The following is a 6,410-nucleotide window of genomic DNA, read 5'->3' on the forward strand; positions in this document are numbered from 1 at the left end:
GGAACCAGGTACAGGGTCCGCCCCGAAAGGCGGGAAGCCCCTGGGGACTATAAGAATCAAGCCCAAGTTCAAATCGTTCTTCTTGACCGGGTCACTCAGCAACGCGAACCAACCCTTGGCAGTGACCGGTCCAGCCGCCGCTGATATCCAGTAAGTCTTACTTCAATGCTCGCTACGAGATAGGCGCTCCTAGCTACCAATCTGTACCAACTTCGAATCCCGCAGTCTCAGAACCCGAACGAAAGGCCATTCGTTTCCCTGAACTGGTGGGCCAGTTCCAAGTTAAGTATTGGCCTGTTAGCTGTAGAAGTAGCTTAGACGTAGAATTTATACATGATTAGTGATTGTTGTGTATAATAAATGTGCTTTGATTTAAATCTTACTAAGCAGTGTATTGGATTATTAATCATTACTCGGACTTGAACCATGTGGCGGTATCAGAAAGATACCTGTGACGAATGTGATATAAAATAGTTACTTTCGAGATATTAGTTACTGTAATGTAGAGATAGGCCAGTCTCATTCTGGTGAGTTCACAGACAAAGGATTTCAGACCGCATGGCAAAGCAAGGAGGAGGTGTGTCCACCAAAGGAGGAGAAAAGGATGCTGGGTAATAGGGGCCAGAGGAAGGGATTGCAAGAGAGCCAATCAGAATGTATGACCAGGTCAGGTGGGGTATAGGATGACCTATGGGAATCGTGTATGTGAAACCTGACACCATTTGAATTGATTTGCAGAGATCCCTTTGTCTCTTTGTTCATTCGCTTTCCGGGGTGTAGGAGACTGGATGTGTCTTATGCCTCTGTGAAATGAATCAAGCTTGCAAGCCAAATAAAATAACTAATGCTGTACCTGCAAATCCATCTCGACTTTTATTGAGGCCAGACTGACGGGTAAAGAAATTTATGTTTTGTCATTTGGTGCCGAAACCCGGGATTTCTCAAGACGATTCTGACCAACCGCGAAGTCAGAATTAGACTGATTATGAACAGGGAGAGTGGGAAGAAGGGGCCCACAATGTGTAGCTGGAAAATGACCGCGCATTGCTTTTTCCCCTCTTCTTATCGTCTGATTAGTCTGGTCACTCGCGGTTGGTACGGAAAGATTGTCTCGACGAAATCAAAGGTCAGTCTGGGGATTAGCAAATTAAACTGATGGGCTATCATAATTGATAGTTCAGTTTTGGGTTAATTGTGTTGTTGACGACTGATGTGACTTCAGCAGATGAGGGTTCAGTTAAATAAGTGTTTTTAAATCTGAAGATGGTTCAATTCCATGTGTGAGTTCTGATTCGGCTTGGGTTAGGTTATGGGTTGATGTGACATCTAAATTTGAAGATGGTTCAACTCCATGTGTGAGTTCTGATTCGGCTTGGGTTAGGTTATGGGTTGATGTGACATCTAAATTTGAAGATGGTTCAACTCCATGTGTGAGTTCTGATTCGGCTTGGGTTAGGTTATGGGTTGATGTGACATCTAAAACAGATGATTCAATTCCATGTGTGAGTGTTTTAAATCTATAGTTGATTAAGCTAAAATTGTACCCTTGGACTGTGGTGGCAAAGGGCGCAGTTCTGAGGACTAGTTGAGATTGTGGGGAATTGCTTGGATAAATTTCAAGACAAAGAACATCCATAGAGCTGGAAGCTGCATATTGGTTGAAGCAGAAGTCTCTCAAAGGGTTAACAGCAGCAGCCAAAGTTAAAGACGACAGACAGTGCTTCTCACTCAGGCCTTGAGATAACAGCAGCAGCCTGTAGTGTAATCGGATACCTTTCCTTTGAGTCAGTGAACTCCAGCAAAGTTACGTTTTGAATTAATTAAAGGAAACCAGTGGGTTTCTCCACCTCTTTGATAAAAGTTATTATTTTCGAAAGCAATTGATTGAAATTGCCAGAATCTTAAGTTTTACTTACTTGAAATAATGTTTATCTCATTTTATTTGTGAATTAATAGAAACTTAAAGAAGATCACTGACACCATTTTAAAAAGTGTAAATCTGGAGATGACAGTTGACTTTGCTCCGGTATACATCACCTCCCTCATTGATAGCAGCCAACATTTTTGAGAATGTAAGAAAAACTTGTTAAAAGAAAAATTGTTAAGATAAAGAATTAATTAAGTTGTAAATGTTATACAAGTTTGTGTTAAGCAAATCGTAAATTTAGTTCTGAGTTGAGATCAGAGCTAAGCTTGCAAGTTGCAGTAATTCAATTTGAATTTTCAAACATTTTAAGTTTTAAAAGAACACTGTTAGAACCTTTTCAATCGTTTTGCCAAGGAGCAAAAAAAAAATTGCCATTGGTTATAAATAAGCAAATTAAAAAATATATATATAATTTTAAAAAAAAGAAAGAGCCAAATGCACTAATGAAAGCTAAAGAGTTAATTGGATTATGGAGTCAATATTGTCAAGAGGAAAGAGATAGGATCATGTTATCAAGTTGGCAGGACAATGCCCTTAAAATGGGAATTCCAATTAGTGAACAGGGGAAAAAAAAACATTACAGGTCTTGAAAAAGGAATGTGCATTCAAAAAAAAACGCGCAAGTAAAGACAGGAAAGGCTCGGGTCAAACAAAAGATGGGCTACGTAGTTCAATGGCTGGCCTTGAATTGACAGGAAATGATCAATTCGATGATTTAAAAATGTCAGGAAAAGTTCCGACTGCACCCGTAGCATTGTCTGCACTAATTCCAGAACCACCAGAGTATAATAATTTACTGTGGCTGTAACTTTGACTGGCCATTCAGTCCCAATTAATGGCCGGTATTTGTCCTCCAACTCCCTGTTTTGTCCAGTTCTGTCTCCCCAGATTCCAATCATGCCAGTAACTCCAGCCCTTTTGGTTGATAGCGTGGGTCCCGATTTACCATCTTCACGATCAGTAGGGGAAGAGGAGCTCTGTTCCGCAAGCCCAGTTAGCTCTAGGACCCGATCTCGGACAGCGAGAGAAGGGCTTGATCCTAACCAGAAACAATTAAGCATACCACCTAAATCCCTTCAGACCAAGGGGAAACCGCAAATTTCGAGAACAAAGGGAGATGCCAGGATTGAAAGAGAAAGAACTCCCTCTAGGGACAGGGAGGGACGTCGAAGTCTTGGAAGAACCAGAGGAAATAGCTAGAGTGCCCCCTGGTGAGACTCGGAGACAGTTGCCGATTAGGAAGATACCAATCACCTGAATTATGCTAGCCACGCCGCACTTCAGCAAGCCCATGCGTTAGACTACGATAGAGGGACACAAATCCTGAATGCGTTGAATAGCGCATTTCAAAAGCCCATAAATATTTCTGCTATCTTAGACCTAAAACCTAAGAAGATTGAAGAGCCAGAGGAATTTCTGGAATGTTTTAATGAAATCTACCGTGGGCAGTCAGGCGACTTACCATATCAAAATGGTCAGAATTCCCCTCAATATTGTGCTATGTTAATGCATTGCCTACCACCTTCCATGGCTACTGCTGTGAAATGTAATAACATGAATTGGACAGAGAACGACCCTTCCCAGATGGCAAGGGCAGTCAGATTTTATTGGAAGGAGGGTGTAGGCCAGGAAGGAGGCTCAGTTACAAAGATTAAGACTGAGTATGTAATGAAAAAGGATGATCTGCGACCCCAACAAGCGGCAGAAACGGTAGCTTACCAGCTGGAGCCCCAATATTGTGACTTTGGGTGAGTGGATCAGCGAGGGGGAGGATATCAAACCCACCGAAAGGGACCCTCAGCTCCTTTTTATGGCCCACCGTATGCACCAACAGCTTTACAACCGCCACCCCCTCTGAGGGGCCATTGGTCTACTGGGAGAAGAGGATGGGGCAGATATAGAGGGAGCAATGCATGTTTTAATTGCGGCCGTGCAGATCACTGGCAACAGGAATGCCCCTTTAAAAGACAGGCAGCAGAAGGAGGGGGTACCCACCAAGGGGAGGACAGACGAGATACACTGACTTCTCCTAGGCAAACCCTTTCCCAACACAGGATTGACTAGCTAATTTAGTCATAAGGACTCTCTAATCGGACAGGGAACATATTATCTCTCTGCAGATAGGAGATGAACATCACCCATTTGTAATCGACAGTGGAGCAGCCATGTCTTCTCTGCAATCAGAACTTCGCCTACCACTATCTGACCACACCCAGCATTTGTCGGGGTCCCAAGGACAGGTGTGTGAGTATCCTATTTCTGAACCTGTGACAGTCACTTACGAGAATAAGTCTGCAGATCATCAATTTGTAGTGACTACTGGATTGGACTGTAATTTGTTGGCCCGAGATTTACTGTGTATCTTCCAGCTAGAGTACGGAGACGAAGGGGTAACGGTCCAATCATGGAGGATGAGACAACAGTGCTATATTTCTATCACCCCCAGTGGTGGACGTTAGACATTGAACATTCACTGCATCACGTTACCCTGGCCTATGACAGAACTGGACAAAACAGGGAGTTGGAGGACAAATACCGGCCATTAATTGGGACCGAATGGCCAGTCAAAGTTACAGCCACAGTCACGGGAAAAGAAGGTACAGCCGATTTTGTTACAATACCACCACATTTATGGCCACAGTCAGCTTCGGTAAGCCCTCATATTACACGTCAGGTCCACGACCAGTACCATGCCAGGGATTTGGGGCATATGGTAAGGAGGGCAGTGGATCATTCAGATCCAACAGAGTACGCACTTCAAGTCACGCCAGACGGCACTGCCATAAAATATTTTGAGGTCCCTGAAACGATTAACACTCGACTGCAGTCCCGTCTATGGACAAATTAATCCGAGAGCTGTTGCAACAGGGTATTTTGGTCCCTTGCCAATCAGAATGTAACATCCCCATACTTGCTGTGCCTAAACCAGCCAAATCAGACCAGTACTGATTAGTACAGGATTTACGTTCAATCAATGCCATCGCACAGCCGTCACATGCTCTCACCCTCCAACAGGATATTACGGTGTACAGCTCCCACTCGGTCATCGCACTACTGAGGCAACTGCAGACTCAGCATCTTACCGCAGCTCGTCAGAATAGGTATGAGATATACCTTTTGGACAATCCACGTCTGACATTTAAACACTGTACCACTATCAATCCAGCCTGTTTTCTTAGTGGTCCCCCTGTCTATGAAGACGCACCTGGCCACGACTGTTTAGCCTTGATTCAGGAAACTACCACAATAAGGGACGATTTGAGTGATATTTCGTCAGAACAACCTGACATGATTATGTGTGGTCAAATATCCCACCGGGGTTTAGTTAATGACTTACTGCAGGCCCTCCTTATGCCCGCGCAGATTTTCGTCATTAAATGCGCTGCCCACACAAATGGTAAGACCCCAGTTGACGTTGGTAATGAACAAGCAGATTGTGCAGCGCGGACAGCCGCGCAAATTCAGCAAGAGATGGTGCCTAAAATGTTAAGTCAGACTAAACGATCTACTATAAATATGTCTGCTTCTGACAAGTCAATGCCAACCATCCAAGACGTCATAAGGTTACAGGAGGATGCTCCTGATGTTGATTCCCAAATTTCTTTCTCTGTCAGTCTGGCCTCAATAAAAGTTGAGATGGATTCGCACGTAAAAAGAAGTTATTTATTTAGCTTGCAAGCTTGATTCATTTCATAGAAACATAAGAGACATCCAGTTTCCTATATCCCAGAAAGCGAATGAACAAAGAAACAAAGGGATCTCTGCAAAGCAATTCAAATGGTATCAAGTTTCACATACTCGACGCCCATCTACATCCCGCCGCTGATCCTGGTAGCACCACGGATCCAGAGGACGACTGGATATCCGGAGTCCCCATATCGTGTGGGGATCATTATGACATGTGACAAGGCCTCCTCTAATTCAGCAACACGCCTATCCTCAACGTGGATTCTGCGTGGCAACGGCGCCGCTGCCGCTCCCTCCAATGAGGTATACCACGAGACCGGTGGTGGCAGCTACCCTCAACATTTGGGGGCAATGGAGGCCTCGGTGTGGACCCTGATACGGGGGAACCACCGGTTTGTCCCAGGGAGAATAGATGGAGGGTTTTCGGGGTGGCACAGAGCAGGGATAAGAAGGTTGGGGGACCTGTTTGTGGATGGGAAGTTCGCGAGCCTGGGTGAGCTTGAGGAGAAGTACGGGCTCCCCCCGGGAAACACCTTTAGGTATCTACAGGTAAGGGTGTTTGCAGGCTGCAAGTGGTGGAATTCCCGCTGCTGCCGCCACGCACGGTACAGGACAGGGTGGTCTCGGGGGTGTGGGTTGGAGAGGGGAAGATCTCGGCAATGTACCAGGTGATGCAGGAGGAGGAGGAGGCCTCGGTGGAGGAGTTGAAAGGTAAGTGCGAGGAGTTGGGGGAGGAGATCGAGGAGGGTACGTGGGCAGATGCCCTAGGGAGGGTGAACTTTTCCTCTTTGTGCGC

The 6,410-nt window shown here is 45.1% G+C and overlaps 1 long non-coding RNA gene across 1 annotated transcript; it reads left to right on the forward strand.

Moving 5' to 3' along the window:
- The first annotated feature begins 726 nt into the window (after positions 1-726).
- On the forward strand, positions 727-5,568 carry LOC140422692 (uncharacterized). The gene is made up of 2 exons (XR_011947554.1): positions 727-894; positions 4,048-5,568. It is a non-coding gene; the product is annotated as an uncharacterized lncRNA (long non-coding RNA).
- Positions 5,569-6,410: the final 842 nt, after the last annotated feature.

Source organism: Scyliorhinus torazame, chromosome 5 (assembly GCF_047496885.1).
Source record: "Scyliorhinus torazame isolate Kashiwa2021f chromosome 5, sScyTor2.1, whole genome shotgun sequence".
NCBI classification, from domain to species: Eukaryota; Metazoa; Chordata; class Chondrichthyes; order Carcharhiniformes; family Scyliorhinidae; genus Scyliorhinus; species Scyliorhinus torazame.